Consider the following 16,975-nt stretch of genomic DNA (forward strand, 5'->3'; position numbering starts at 1 on the left):
CCAGAGTACGCTAACTATAATTACCAACACCTCAGTAGCAGAAGGCATCAGGAAATACAGACCTGCTGCATGATTTATCACAACAATAGATTCTTATCAATTACAATTGAGAAAAGTGTACTAGTAGCTCTTTTGGGGATTTGAAGGCTACCTGTTTGTGTTGATTTAATAAGACTGGCATATTGTGTTTTAATGATTGCAATTTGTACTGAGTGCGAAAGTATGGGACTAACCAGGGTTCGGAAATTCGAATTAAAGAAGGAGTAGCTCTAGGTTGCAGCAATGCCATCGAACGAAGGAAACTCTGGCTGTCATGCTGAGAAAAATAGAAAGCATGTAGCAATCGTTGTTCATAGTGATAGTCAAAACTAATAATTTTGTATTTTGCAAAGAGATGCCTTGTCGTAGAGTGATGACCAATATTGGCTAAGAGGTGAAGGCACCTTTTTTGCAGAACTATTATCTTCTCAATATTTGCTCTTGTGGTGCTTGCCCACAACAAACTGCAGTAGCTCACGTGCGGGGCAAATAATGCGTTATATAACTGATGTTTAACTTCTTGCGGCAGAACAGTACGACATCGCGACATAACTCCAGTCACTGAAGAGATTTTCCTTGCAACATAGTTGACATGAGTGTCCCAACTCAAATGGCACGAAAAATAGACACCGAGAATTTTGTGAGTATCGACAAGGTCAATATTTTTATCTTGAATCATTAGAGACTTTTCTGGAATGATTTTATTATTTCTGGCTCGAAATAAAATAGCTTTCGTTTTCTGGGTGTTTATTTCTATGCGATTTAATTGGGACCAGACAGACAATTTTTCAAGTACATCATTACAATGTGACACAAGGGCATTGGGATCATTACCAGAAATAAGCACAGTACTGTCATCAGCATATATAATGAATTGTACACTGTTGTCTATATGAACTATGTCATTTATGTATAAGTTAAACAGAAGCGGGCCTAATACACTCCCCTGTGGTACACCACAAGATATTGGAAGTAAGGATGACTGGTGGTTGCTAATACAGACACACTGGCTTCTATTGCTGAGGTACGAGTTAAGCAAATCATGAGATTTTCCGCGGATGCCATATGAAGTGAGTTTTTTAAGAATAATGTTATATTCGAGACAGTCAAAAGCTTTGCTGAAATCAACAAAAAGACCGAGCGTATATGTTCCCTTTTCAGTGTTCTGTAGTATATTTTCTTTTATTGCAAGCAGCGCCGTTTCCGTAGATTTACCTTTTCTAAATCCAAACTGATAATCGGTCAGCACCCTAGTTCTAAGAAATTTATTAGGCGTGAGTAAATGATCTTTTCTAGTCCTTTGGAGAAAACAGGTAATATAGAAATCGGTCGATAATTAGTTGCTTCATTTCTGTTTCCACCTTTAAAGATTACAGCAACTCTTGCTCGCTTCATGCCCTCAGAAAAGGTACCCGATTCTATTGCTAAATTATATAAGACATTACAATTATATAAGACATAAATATATAAGACAGTACTGGACACAGAAATTCAATCGCGTACTTTATTGGTTTTATTTGTATGTTTTCATAATCAAGGGCCTTGCTATTTTTTAAGCATAAAAATGTCCTGTGTACCTCAGTTTCGTCAGTAGGGCGAATGAAGATGGTTTCAGGGGGTTTCAGGGTTTCAGGGTTTCAGCTGTAGTTGTAATGATTTGAGACATTGGTAAAGTGGTGATTAGAATTATCAGCAAGAGCTTCACCAATTAGGTCGGTGCCGTTGACCGTTAAAGTTTCAGGAGACGAATCGGCTTTACCTCTGCCGAGTACATTATTTATTGTTTTCCAAATAATATCTGGCCGTTTTTTGCCTATGTTGGAAAAAAGATGCTCGTAATAAGCTTTATTTGCCTGCCTAAGCGTAGTATTTAGCTTATTTCTAAAGGTTTTAAATTCTTTAAGGTTTTCCTACGTCCGTGTGCGAAGAAACTGAAAGTACAGACGGTTTTTCTGTTTGATTCGTTTCAGATGCCCGCGTGTCACCCAAGGTTTCTTCGCCTTTTTAGAACGTTTTAGTATTCTAAATGGGAAATGTGCTGTATACACTCTCGTAGTTATTTCTATGAATTCGAAGTATGCTTCGTCAACTTTAGTTGACTTAAACACAGGGCTCCAGTCACACGTACTGATACTGTTTTTAAACGACTCGAGCGAGTCGTTTGAGATATGCTGAGAACTGAATGATTCTTCGAGTTTCTAGCTTAATTTTGTGTTTTTGACATATGTCATAAAAACAGGACAGTGGTCACTGATGTCACTGCTAACAATACATGTGACCGTGATAATTAGAAGGTCAAGGGCAGAGCAGCTTGAAACTGTAATACGGGTTGGCGAGGTGATCAAGTTTGTAAAGCCAGAAGCTTGAATCATATTTCTGAGTTCATTTGCATGATTGCTATCTGATAAAACGTTAATATTAAAGTCACCTCCAACAATTAAGCAAAACTTGTTTCTGCTGGCATATTCCAATAACTCATCAAGTTTATTTAGAAACGGTTTGATATTTCCTTGTGGAGGACGGTACAAGACGGAAACAACTTCATTATAATGACGCAAGGTGACAAGCTCATAGTCATCTGTTGTCACAGTGAAATTGGAGATTATTTCACAAGTTAGGCTATCCTTAGCATAGACTGCGACGCCACCTCCACGCCCACAAGACCGATTTTGAAGAAACCGGTTATAACCAGTAATATCGACTATTTTACTGTCACTGTGGTACCATGTTTCAGACATGAGTATGTAATCAGATTTAAATGAAAAATGATCTAGAAAGTATGATATCTCATCACCCTTGTTAGATGCAGACCGAGCATTGATATGCAGAACTGATGTTTGCGAGGTGTTTTGCAGTTTAAGATTGTGGGGCAACACAAACTCAAAGTATTCCATGTTTGAGGAGCAAGCAGCAATATCGAAAGCGTTCAGCATATTCTGTCAAGCTCATCCTCATGTCTGATTTGAATGATCGGCGCTTCATCGGTCTTCCGGGCAAGAATTTTTTCATTTTGTGTCCATACAGCCTTCCATTTGTGCTCTTTCTTTTTGCTGATAGCCTTTCCCAAAAGCAGTTTAAGCGTGGGGCAAAGGTGTTCATTTATGTATACGCCAGTGGTCCCGTCAAATCCAAGATCAGTGTTTTTAAGCCGAAGCTTCCTAGCCTTTATCAGTGCCCTGTCGCGCTTCGCACGTGATTTGAGCTGAATGATGATGTGGCTTTTATCAACATCTCGCGTAGGCACGCGGTGGCAGGCTTCTAGGTCAGACTCAGATATGCTTTCACTTATGAGCGAGCCGATTTGGGAGACGATGCTGAAAACGCTTTCATCTTCGTGCCTTTCTACTCCACGTACCTCGAGATTGCAGTTTCTTGAATACTGCTCTGAGTTTACCAGCCAGATTTCAAGATCTCGATTTTTGTTTTCAAGGCTAATGCACTTAGCATCTGCACAGCATCTGTTCCCGTGGCTGCTCTATCTCCCTGGCCTGGATTCCCAGCCACGTCGGAGTCTCAGACAATGAGGCAGCAGATGCCCTGGCCAAGGCTGCCCACGGAAGCCGTACCCCTGCTCTACTGCTGCGGCGTCCCTGGATGTTGCCAGAACCATTACGGAGCGGCAGCTGCTAATGAAGCACCCGGACCCCAGGGTTGCCCAAGGGATACCCGCTCAACGCTTGCCAGATAAGGGGATCATAGACGGCAGAGGTCCCTCCTCCTCCGGCTCCGCATCGGATTTTCTTGGACCGGGGCTAGGCTCCATCGCAAGGGTTTGGCCCTCACTGCAGACTGCTCTCGCTGCGGCCATATGGAGGAGACTACAGATCACCTCCTCCTCGATTGCCCCACCTTTGCATCCACAAGGCAAAGCTAGCTGCCTGCTACAGGGGCTTGAGCCTACCATCCGACTCGGCCAATGCCCTCCTCTTCCCCATCGGCCCCAACGCTTCCAAGGCGCTCCGGTCTCTCCTCATCTTCGTGGAAGACACATGGCCTGGACTGCTATTGCTTGGCTAAGGCAGCTGACTGCTACGACTGCGTCTCCCACATCTTTATACTCCCCTTTTCCTCTTCCCTCTGAATCTCTACCTATCCTTCTCCTCCCTATCTGCATGCCGGCAGTGGTGGTGGTGCGATAACATCAGTCACAGGCCCGTGCACTTTCCTTTCCTCTTCCCCTTTTATCCACTAACTACTTACTAACGCTATCGCGGATTAGCGGATAGACGAGAACTAGGCGTGGGAGCAAGCGCAAGTTCGCCGACATAAGGAAATTTGGTAGAGAATCGAGCATGCTCTAAAAAACGGAGGTAGCCTAAAAGCAGCGAAGAGGAAACTAGGCATAGGTAAAAACCAGAGACAAAGAGGGCGACGTCATAAGCAATATGCATATGAAAGATAAATTAACCGAAGATTTCCACGCTAATCTAAACAGTAGCGAATGTAATCAGGACGTTATTGAGGGAGACACTGACGAATATCAATGCGTCATCCCGCCTGTAAAGAAAGAGGAGTTAAAGAAACCCTTAGGAGCAATGCAAACGGGAAAAGCAACTGGTGAGCGTCAGGCAACAGCAGATCTGTTTAAGGACGGAGGGGAGATTGTGCCAGAAAAACTAGCCACTCTGTACGTACAATGCCTTATGACCTGGACTGCACCAGCAGCTAGAAAGAACACTAATATTATCTTAATTTATATGAAAGGAGACGCCAAGGATTTGAAAAACTACAGGCCGATTAGTATACTGTCCACTGCCTACAAGGTATTTACTAACGTAATCGCTAATAGAGTGAGGGAAACCTTGGACTTCTATGAACAAAATGATCAGGCAGTCTTTCGTCAAAGATATTCCACAATAGATCATATTCACACTATAAATAAGATGAGAGAGAAATGCGCAGAATATAACCACAGCCTGTATATATAGCCTTTATTGATTACGAGAAAGCATTTGGCTCCCTGGAAACTTCTGCAACCGTGCAGGAATTGCGCAACCAGGGTGTAGAAGAGCATTATGTGAAAGTACCGGAAGATGTCTATAGAAGCTGCACATCTACGATAGTCCTTTCAAGTCAGCAAAAAAATTCCAATAAGGAAAGGAGTCAGGCAGGGAGACACGATCTCACCAAGGGTATTGACCGCCTTTTTACAGGAGGTATTCCGAGGCCTGAATTAGGAACAGTTAGGAATAAGAGGTAAAGGACAATACCTAAGTAACCTGCGATTCGCTGATAACTGATGAACTGTAAAGCGTGATCGTTGAGTTAGACAGGCAGAACAGAACGATGGGTCTTATAATTAACAAGCAGAAAAACAAAGTAACGTTCAACAGTCTAGCAAGGGAACAGCAGTTCACAATTGATAGTGAGGTGCTAGAAGTGGTAAACGAATATGTCCGCTTAGGGCAGGTAGTGACCGCTAATCCGTATCATGAGAGGGAGGTAACTAAAAGAATAAGAATGGAGTGGAGCGCATGTGGCAAGTTTTCTCAGACCTTGAATAGCAGTTTACACATATCCCTCAAGGGAGAAGTGTACAACAGCTGTATCTTACCAGTACTCAGCTGCGGGGCAGAAACGTAGAGGCTAACGAAAAGGGTTCAGCAAAAGTTAAGGACAACGCAGCCAGCTATGGAAAGAAAAATGATAGTTGCAACGTTAAGAGACAGGTAGCGGGCCGAATGGGTAAGCGGACAAACTCGGGTTAATGACATCCTTGTCGAAATCAAGTGGAAGAAATAGGCTTTGGCAGGGCAGGTACTTACGGAGTGGCAGTGTAACTGAGAGGATTCCAAGAGAAGGCAAGCGTAGCAGGAGGCGGCAGAAGGTTAGGTGGGCGGATGAGATTAAGAAGTTTGCAGGCATAGAGTGGGCGCAGCTTACAAAGGACAGGGTTAATTAGAGACATGGGAGGAGACTTTGCGCTGCTGTGGGTGGATCACTCGTTAAACAAAGCTAACCACGCTGCGAAGTTTTAACGCCATAACGCTAAGGCTCCTGTTTTGCAGAAACGGGGTCGTCGTGGGCGTTGTGAGTGAAAAATCCCCGAAGAAGCAACCAGGAGTGCAACCTAGGTCACATGACCTTGTGACGTAATCATAATCTGCCCACCGGATTGTGGTCGCGCTCACCACAGTGGCAGGTGGCAGTTTTTTTAATTATCGGTCACTCGGGAATAGCAACCTGGGTCGTACAAAAACCACAGGTCACAGCACCTGCCATTGCAGGGCAGCAGTGGAGCATCGCTTAATCGCTGCACCACAACACCAGTAGCGGTATGATGACTCATAGGAATCTATGAATGCAAAGTCGGGAATGACCAATTCTGCATAAATGGATATTAATTGAACCCATTACCTTCTCGCGTCATACAATGAATGCGGAGCTTAAGTGTCCCCTTCAATATTTTATTAAATTTTTCCAGGGCAATGGCATCTCTTCCTCGAGCAGTGGTGGTGGTGGTGGTGGTACATGTGCATTGTCAATTGCGAATTCAGTTTTGGGCCTAGGGCGTGCGCCGACAGAACTGACAACGACATTTCATCACCTGCTGACAAAGACTGTTCATCATCAAGCAGCGTCTCCTGGCTTCGACGGATGACCGGTGCCAGGCTATGAACCAGGCGCCGTGACCATCTTATCATCCGCCTGCAAATACCAGGATTGGTGGGTGGCCTAAAGGAACGTGGAATCCACATGACAAAAGGAATGCTGGTCTTGCAGGTTAGTAACTCCAGCTTGCTTCGATCTTACTCGCAAATTGTTTTGCCGGTTCTACCCCGGGTGTTACTTGCTTGCCTTAGAACTCAGTCGCCGCTCATAGATTGCTTGCGTCGCCGTTTTCGTTTACTGCGTTGTTGTTGTTATATATTTTGCTTCAACTTTTATATTTTTACGTCGAGCTTAGCTCGAGGATATCAAGTTTAGAGATTTTGCTGGGGCTCCCAGTACGAAGAAAAATGTCATTAAGGTGAACCCTAATGTAAAAGAACTGACTGAAGTTGAAAGTAAACGTGCCGTTGATGACTTCAGAGTACGTGTCACGTCACTACAATCAAGAATGTCGAATCCTGACCAAATCGACAGCGCAGATGAATGCAAGAAGCGGTGAAAATAGTTGAAGCGCATGCTGGGTTCAGTGATGGAGAAGTTTGAACATCTGTACACCCAAAAGAACCGTTGCGATATGCTCTTCCGCGGTGCAACAAATACGATCTCAGTGAGACAAGTATCGGGTCGGAAAAATATGTACCCTATGCCCGTAAATCAGACTTGGGTGCTTAATTGGTAAATATGAAGAGTGCTCATAGGCTGGGCCTGTCCAGGTATTACAGGGATTGTCCTTTGCTAGGGAGTTTCGCTTTCTAGAGTGAGAACCACCTTTTACGGAGAACTGATTAATTAAAAGAAAGAAAGGCAAGCATTTCATACGAAGGGGTACGCAAAAAGCACACGCTTATGAAATTTATCGAAATTTAGAAAAACATAGTCAACAAGGTCAATATCAGGTGCTATAATGTTCACAAATAGCGAGAAGTACGTGTACGGTGGTAATACAAGTGTGGTAGCACCTGTCACGTGAGAGATCCAGCCTAATGCAGCGGTGGTTTTCTTTCTCTTATTTAACTGCCGAGACAATGAAAATAATATTAATGAATTTGGAACACTCTTAGATAAGGTTAAGCCTTCCGCTATTCTCAGCACCGATTCATGGTTAGCTAAGGAAGTTGCTGATGAGGTATACTCAGATTGGTTCGGATGTAACAAATAGGACGAACTTGCATAGAAGAGGTGCTTTTATTCTTGTGAGTAAAAGGATTTCTTCCCACCAGGTAAATAAAATACTGTAAATCGTCAAGTTTGGCGTCCCGAAGAGACACACGGGCAATGCGGAACTCTGTAGTGGAGTGCTCCAGGTGAATTTGGACCACCTTGCGTAAATTAACGTGCGCTAACATCGTCCTCTACATAGGAGTTTTCGTATTTACGGCCGGCGCGACCGTAAGAAGCGCTAACTAGGAATAGAATGACAAGCGCCGAAAAACGCATAAAGTTTTTTGACACTATTATTTAGCTGTAGGAATTCAACGATAAAAAAACGTGTATCAAGCTTCTTACAAATCTATCCGTTCTGATCATGATTCTAAGCTTTCTGAATTCGCTATGGAAAAACGCAATTGGTCGAGATGTCTCTACTTTCGAAGGCCATAAGAAAATGGTCTAGATTATGAAGACGTGTTGTGGGTTACGTGAAATGATGCTTTCTTGTCAGTGTTGTGAAATTGCATGCCTCAGTAGTATTTTCCTTGCGTTTCCTGCACCCCTATCATAATACGTTTAGCACGGTGGGTTCGTGGATAAACAAACAAATAAGGAAATAATGAATAATCACTGAATAAAAATAAAGAACACGTCCGACTATACAGCTTAAGTGGTATAAGACCTATGCGAACCAAAAGAAATGATAGACGCCCGACCGTGCACCTTGACGTGTGAGAACAAAAATACGCGGGAAGTGTGCGTAACGCAATTAAAAAAATTATCAATTGCGAAAATTTCTTAGGAGAAATTGAAAGCAAGTCTCGACACTGGTGCCGTCGCCGTCGTTTGTCGCTCCGTTTGCGCAGAAATCAGTCGTGGGGCCTGAATGCCTCGTGGCCGGGCGTGTAAATCGTGACAAACATGGATATAAACGGGATTTTTTCATCCCGCAAAAAGAACGAAAAACATTATCAGTGCAAGCAGTCAGAAAATGTCGAGCTTACACTCACTGGCCGACTGCAAAACATGCTACGTTTCATGTGCTGCGGTGGCGCTGTTATTGCTATGGACGGCATGCGTTTGTCAGGAGGAACGCTTGGATTGAAATTTTCCCCCAAATTTTCGAACATCGCCGCGCTTAGTAAATTCCAAACAGTTTCGTACGTAAACGCCAGCAATGTTTTTTTTTTGCTAGTATCCCGCCTGCAGTGAGAGGTTGTCTTCCCTTTTCTTTTTTTTAAAAAATTGGTTCTACTCAGTCTATTATTAATGCTTTTTGTTTCATAGACAGGTGTCAATGTGGCGATTGGATTAGGGGCATGCACAAAGTAAAAGAGTGTGCCTGCTGTAAACAGCAAGTAAATGTACAAAGTGTCGCTATAAATTATGCGTGTATAACAAAGCACCCTCCGTTCCAGCTGTCCTGCCAGTATCGGACATACTGGAATTTCCTTACTTACAAATTACATATTACTGCCCCTGCAACCTTCAACAGCAGGAAATGTACTAGTATGTTAACCAAGCGAACGGCTAAATTTAGAGCGTACATGTACTTGTTTGTGTGCACGCAAACACTATTACTCGAACGCAGCCACTGTTGCCTCTTCCCTTGCCTGGTTCTTAGGGTCATAAGGAACCAATATTCCATCAGAAAAATCCCACGCAGAGACAAGATATAAGTGGGCAAGGACTGCGCCTAGTAGGTTGTGCGTGATGATTTTTACGCGCTATACTTTACGGGGCGAACAAAGAAAAAAGAACGGACACTGGCATGAGGGAGCGCGGTCCGTTCTGTCAGTGTGTTTCCTTTCATCTGTGTTCGTCCCAAAACGTGCAGCGCATAATAAACATCAAGACATAAGTAGTAAGACCAGTGTTTGCAAAAAAAGAACTATATACTTATTAATTCCAAGCTGTAAACCTATTCTGCCATTAAAATTGCGCAGAGACTACAGCATGTCAAAGCAGGTATGATTTGTTACTCCTTCAGTCCTTCGGTGACTTTTCCGCAAACTCTATCGCCCTCAGAAAATTGAATATAAGAGAAGAAAAGCAGCTCGGAACGTCCAAGCGGTATCCGTGTGGAACTCGCTGGAAGCTGTGGTCCCTGCGTCTCCTGCGCTTCCTGCGGCAAAGAAATCGACGCATGATTGCTGTGGGGTCGGTTGTTCGCCACTATAGAATGAAATAACACGCAATTCTCTCCATCTGTTCTTTTGAAACTCACCGCTGATCCTATCTCGCTTGCACCTTCTTGAGAACATGGAGGCCCAGCATGAAGTTTCAGGCGGTGTCGTTTAATTCGTATCCAGAGGGTCCGTATCAGTGCGAGACTAGTCTTGCAGCCGCTGTCGTTGCAATAGTTCGAGCAGAGAAAATCATTCACGCAAAGTGTCCATGTTAATCGTGGTGGCTGTGCTTCACGAACCCATGTCCTCAGTAGATTGGTATCCTTTGGATAGGCTAGAACGGCTCGTCAGAAGCACAGACGGCGTGTCACAGGGAAGCAAACAGTGGAGGCACACACTATGGGAACTGCTTAGAGCCGAACAGTGTCCTGCTTCGCTGGTCACAAAACTACAAGCGACAGGTTCGAGCGAAGCAGATTTAAGCCACGAGGGTTCGTGTACAGCAAGCGACGATGCTATCCGCTCTTCCACTAGTGAAAAGAAGCGCCGACGCAGCTCTAGTAGGGGCATGGTGTAGCTGGCACCGGCCTAATTGGGTGCAGTAAAAGCGTGCGACGTCTCGACCACCAACTTGCTGCTGTCTTACACCCCCGGAACGAACTTGTGCAGGTCCCGACTGTGCTTCAGCGTGGCGTTCGGTGACTGGAGGTGGAGGACGTGTTGTCCAGGCAGCTCCATGAGAAGCTTTGGTCAACAGAGCTCACCGTTCCCGAGGACAGGCACACGGTGAGCACATCACTCATTTTAATGCACGGGAGAATGCCGCAGAATAAACTAAATGGTCTGTAGCAGCAGCATGGTGACACCACCTTGCTCTTTACCATACCCTTTTCTCGTTGTGGTGGCGCGAGACTTCTGGCTACTAAATCCTGGCAGACACAAATCTAGCCCAACAAATAGACCCCAACTTTGTATCTGTCCTACTTGTAACTTCCGCATGCCACGAAAGTTAAATAGACGTGATCGCAATTGGATGCACCGAATTCGCCTGGACGTCGCCTTCGCTAAATTTTATATTCACGAAATTTGTGCATCAAGTAGCCCTCTGTGCCCGACATGTGGTGTGCGCGAGAATCTTAAGCACTTTGTTTGCCGCTTCCAAATATTTATTAACCCTCGCAAGGCACTGTTAAGTGATTTAAGACTCTGTCAGGACTGCCCTGTGCACCCTGAACCGTGGAGTGGTGCGGCTTCGGCAGCGCGAGGACAAAAACATTATTAGTTTTTCTTAGCGACACGGGTTTGATGGACATGACCCTTTGACAATCATGTGCGTGAGTGTTGACTATGCTTGGTTTCACCTTTCACCCTTCCTTTTTTCAATCTTCCTCTTTTTTCACCCTCTTCTTCCGCTCCTCTTCTTTCACCCTCACCAGGAAGAGCATGCTGGGCTAAAAACCAGGCAGACCTCTCCTGTATTCCATAAAGTATATCGCTCTCTCTAGCAGCAGCACGATCATAGACAACTGGGCGGGATGCAGCAGGACTGCAGAAAGCCATATTTTCTTGGATGTTTAAGGCACGTGCAGTCCCCATACTGTCAGAGATGTGTTGTAGCCTTGAGGCTTATGAACTATTGCGGGCAAATCATTTTTATGCTAACGGCAAATCATGCTTATATGTGTGATCTCCAAAGTAGATTTTTTATGACTGCTGAACTGGGTTTACGATAAAGGCCAATCAATAATGAAACTCGCAGCAACACGATGCGAGGAGATGCGGAAGAGAAAACCAAAACGGAGGAAGCCTCCGTGGCTGTTCAGTGATTGTGGTGCTCGGGTGCCAAGCTTGCATTTTGAGGGTTAGCTTTCCTGAGCCATTAGTTTTTCATCACAGAGTGAACCTCATAATTAGAGTAAAAAAAGAAAGGAACGCGGTTTCCGTGTTGACTACTGGCGATATGCACAGACTTCGCAAATAACCCACAGCTCTATGGGGCGAAAGGTATTTCGGAACTGCTACAAATAACATCATCCACTCTACTAGTGTACTTTCTCAAAGGGCAGTTACAAAACTTAGTTTCTCAGATGTAGAGCGCGAGGTTCGCCATTTCGCCTCCTTGTTTTATCCCCTGCAATTGGTATCTATACTGCTGGATCCCGTCTTTCAGGTTCCGTTACCGTACATCGATTTGTTGGTAGACATCGACGACCCCACGCACACGTTCTTCCCAGTAATCAGGCTCATCTTAAGGTTCTTAGGTGCTTTCCGCGGAGAAAGAACTTCTAGCTGATGGAGGCTAAAAATACTGCATTTGGTAACTACTTACGCCGTGTAGGCACACAATTTCGTTAACTGTTGAGAGGGAACATTTCATAAACGTGCCATTCATTACCTTTGTGGCGCTCGCATGTGTATGTTCCATTTCGTGCTTCTCCCGTCAGGACAGCTGCACTGATGGATGGTGACTTCCACATTGTGTGCTGAAAGCTGATAACAAATCTGCCTCCTAGCGCCCGATGGTGGCTATTAGGGTGGCTCCTGTTTTTGAGGTGGCCTCTGCTGTACACCAGCTATTTCGCATATGATGTTCAATTTTATAAAGCAGGTTTTTTCGCCTAGAAAAATACATTTTGTGGCATATCACTCCGAGCGGTTTAGCGCATTAGGATGCGCTTCAGACGTGCTAATAGGTTATCAATGAATACTGAGTAGTTAATTTATGCAGAATTCTATAACTAAATAATCCCGAAGTCCATTTTGTATTCAGTCTACGTTGATGATATTCCAATAGCCTGCACATCCTCAAACATAGCAACATGCGAGAGGGAATACAACTACAGTAAACAAACTTCCGATATGGGCATATAAAAATGGTTTCAAATTTTCCACGCAAAAAACAGCACCTGTTCTGTTCTCGCCTAGAAGAGGGCTGCACACTGTACCCACCTCTAGCTATTTATTTTACAATACTGTCAAGGCGTGAAGAAATTACAGAGAGGAGCGGCATACAAAATCAGCAGTAGTCTTGAAATTTTCAGCACCGGTGATGGCAGCGATGAAGGCAGGGAGGTGGTTCCAGTCATTTGTAGTTCGTGGAACATATGACTTCAAGCATAGGATTGTTCTGCAGTGCGGGATTCTTACCTTAAAGCTGTGATCAGTGCGTGAGGATATATAAGATGGAAGAAGCAGTAACTGATGTTTGAGAATAGGGTTAGTATAATAAATCCGCTTGAAAAGGCAAGTAAAGATATTTACGGCACAGACTTTATTGGAGATGCGCTTGGTGTTCGTGTGTTATTTCAAAAAAAATGCGGGCGGTTCTGAACGGACTATAAAGAGTTAATTAGAAATATTTTATTAGGATTCCAAATAGAACATGCGTATTCTAGTTTCGGTCTTTTTAACGACCTGTACAGGTGAAGCTTAACGGAACTATTTGCAACAGTGAAATGGCGGCGTAAGAAGCCGAGTATGTGGTTGGCCTGGTTAGTTGCATAGTTCACGTGCACTTTCCAGGAGATATTGTGAGTTGTGTGAGCAGAGAGATATTTTTAGGATGAAACAGGCGAAACGGAGTGTTATTATGTAGATAGAGTGTGGCGTTAGCACGAGATTGGCTAGAAAAGCGCATGTGTTTGCACATTGTAGTGTTGTAACCAGGTCCGTCTGCAAACACGCTTCATCACAGGGACTAGTAATTATACGATATAGTGCAGAATCATCTGCAAAAAAGTTTAATGTGGAAAGAAACACTGTCAGGAAGATCAGTAATATGAATTAGAACCCAGAGTGGACATAACACAGCACCTGGAGGTGCTCCTGAGGTTACGGAAATAAGAGGCGAGTGTTAACCAATAACTAAGACATAAGAATTCTTCTGAATGAAGTCGCACTGCCCACAAAAGATGTGCACAAATTTTTAGGAGAAAGTATCAGCAAAAACTCACATTCCTGCCACGCATAAACATCCTGAAAAACAAAGCTTTTCGATCCCTGAATATACTAAAAGTACTCTCAAGAAAAAACTGAGGTTCCGATAGGACGTCTTTTACGAAATTATCGCCATGTACTACACTCTACCTTAGATTATGGATGTTTAGTTTATGGGTCAGCGAGACCATCGTACCTTAAGCAACTCGATCCAGTGCATAATTTAGGTTTACGTCTTTCCATCGCTGCATACAGGACGTCACCCATAAATAGTCTGTATGTAGAAACGAGCCATCACTTACCGACAGAAGAGGCAGGCTCACATGCTCGTTCATTCCAAAAATCTGCTCACTGCACAAACATGTTTGATATCCCAACGCTACAAAGTGCCCATCTAGAATACACTTTAGGACTAAACCGCAAGACACCCGGCCACTGCTCTTGCACTAGATATACTGCCAAGCATTGCTCGAAGGCGAGGTTCACTGCCGCCAAAATACAATTTTCCTAAAATCTGTGGTTTCAGTCTTACACAGTTTCGCAAAAAAATTACAGAACAAGCTGTAATACAAGAATTTCTTGCAGTGGAGGAAAAATACAGCACTTTCACAGCTTAGTATAAAGATGGTTCAAAACCAGATGTTGACATTGGAAGCACAGTGATTCAAGGAAATTGGGATGAAATAGTAAGACATCCATAGTGTGTATCCACTTCACTGCCGAATGTTACGCCATCTGTGCAGCCATAGAAACAATAGTGAATGAGAACCTCGCATACAGTATTATATACACAGAGTCAATAGGTGGGCTTACAGCCCTTCATTCTAGAAATGCAATCATTCCGCTGCTTTGCGACATCATACACAACATAACAGCAGCCATAGCTCAAAAGAAAAATATCTCAGCTAAGTACCAAGTCATGTCGGTTTAAAAGGCAACGAGAGAGCAGATTTGTGCGCTGCACAAGCTTGTGGCAAGCAAATCAACAAAGTAAATGTGCCCTACAAATATTGCAGTGCAGTTTAACGCAAGAAAAGAATGGCAATCCGCTTGGAACCCCAAAATAATTAACAAATTCTACTTGGTAAAGCCAGTTTAAGGTGAATGAAAATCATCTACCACCAGGAACTTTTCAAGGAAGTCATTAACCGCTGTCTGCATATGGCCACACGCATCTTACAACTTCCTGGTAGCGAAAAAAGACAAACCGGTATGTAAATGTGGAGTAAACATAAAGTAAATAATTATTTAATTTCATGCCCGAAGCTCACCATTCTAAAGAAAAAGTGATTTTCTTCGTTTTATAATTAATGAATCAATGTTTATCCAGCGCTGCTCATAGGTGATAAAGCAATTGTGGGCATGTCTTGTGTCAGAATTTTAACAGAAGCAGGTTTTCTTTAAAAAAATGTAAATCGGGACCCAGTGCATAGCCAGATGAACCTGAGCCACTTGGTCATTCCTGAATTATTGTCGTGAGATCTTTAGTTGATTTGTTGGGAGCATCGAGATCCTTGCCCTGGCAAGTGTTGCCGCCGAGGCTACCCGACCCACTTTAAGCGTTTTAATAGTACCCATTTCTAAACATTCTTTTTCTTTGTCATCGCGAGCAAATGCTCAGATTTTAAGCACTCTACACCAGCGACGATTGTTCACATTTGTATAAAATTGTGCGGAAAATTTCTCCTATACCTAAGTATATGTATGCTTACACAACCCAACACGAATGTTTTCTACAGCCGAGTCAGTGTGAAAGCCCGTATATCTGCCACGTGTAAGAGGACGATGAGCGGGCAGTGGCGCTAGGCCAGCGGCTCGCACGCAAGAGGTGATTTTGTTCGGGCCAGAACCATGGGATTCATCAACATTATCGTCATCGTCAGCACGGATACACACACTGCCGAACAAAGGCATGTCCAGACTCCCATATATCTCCAATTCAACCTGTCCTGGGCCAGCTGCGGCCACCATTTTCCTTTCGGACTTCTCAATCTCGTCCCCCCCCCCCCCAAGTATATTACTGCCACCCCTTGCTACGCCCCCATTCCCTTGGAATCCACTTTGTTGTCCTGAAGGACCATCGGTTGTTTTGATTTCGCATTTAATGTCCCGCCAAAGCCAATTTCTTCATCTTAATTTCGACTAGGATGCCATTAATCCGTGTTTGATCCTCGACCCACTTTGGCCTCTTTCTGTCCCTTAACCTTCCTCCCATCATTTTTCTCTCCATAGCTCACTGCGCTGTCCTGAGCTTAATTTAAACCTCCATGTTTCTTTGCTAGTATGGTAGTTGGTGTTGTAGCGGGAAACGCTGGCGGTCATTTTTATACGGACTAGAAGGACCGCGGTTCTTAATGCAATGTTTTGTTCGAGCCCTAGCGCGATTTTCGACCAGACCATTTCGACTACACTATGGTGCATATATTCTGTGTATAATCTGTTATGAGACCATTTGTGGTAGTTCTCTCTGTATATTTATTTGTTTTGCGTGTGGGCGTGTGATCGCAGTTCGATAGTCTCACCTCCTCGCAAGCACAAATTCTTACTTCTTATAACGATCGTATAGTTCTGATATTCGAAAAATATTTCCGCTGGTAATTTCGTACGCCTGGCTGATGTTGCGATGGTTTTCGAGGCCTTCACGAGAGCGGCTGCAGATTCCAGCTCTGAACACGCGCTCAGACGCGCGCATTCATCCATGTGACGAACGTGTTTGGCGAGTTGTTGAGCGCGGTACGAGTGCGTGGTCTTCGTTGCATTCTGCTCAGTGGAAAGGCGGATAGGCTTTGACAAATGTTTGATTACTTGAAACATGTCCTTCATCTAAAGCCCTCATGAGCGCATTGCTCGACGCATCTGCGCGGACCTACATGTGGCCGCACAGATATCACTTACGGCAGCCGAGGCGAGTGCTGCTTCTGTCGTCCAGTTTGATGCTCGGGACTTCTGCCACAAATGGTTAAAATATCTCAGAACTACCGCACACATCCACATACTCGGGATTGGCTCAGTAAAGAGATGAAGAGAAGAATTTCTCAGCCCGGAGCATCATACAAACACACGCGGTATGTGAGGCGCCGACACGAAAGGATCTATTGTAATGCCTTTCA

At 44.1% G+C, this 16,975-nt stretch overlaps 1 long non-coding RNA gene across 1 annotated transcript in view; it reads left to right on the top strand.

Annotated features, from left to right (window-relative positions):
• Window positions 1–6,221: 6,221 nt before the first annotated feature.
• LOC144109440 (uncharacterized) overlaps window positions 6,222–16,975 on the top strand; it is a 37,240-nt gene continuing 26,486 nt past the window's right edge. Inside the window, exons 1-2 of the long non-coding RNA XR_013309599.1 lie at window positions 6,222–6,762; window positions 10,599–10,715. This is a non-coding gene — a long non-coding RNA (uncharacterized LOC144109440). The remainder of the gene's footprint in view (window positions 6,763–10,598; window positions 10,716–16,975) is intronic.

The sequence above is a fragment of the Amblyomma americanum genome, chromosome 11 (assembly GCF_052857255.1).
Source record: "Amblyomma americanum isolate KBUSLIRL-KWMA chromosome 11, ASM5285725v1, whole genome shotgun sequence".
NCBI classification, from domain to species: Eukaryota; Metazoa; Arthropoda; class Arachnida; order Ixodida; family Ixodidae; genus Amblyomma; species Amblyomma americanum.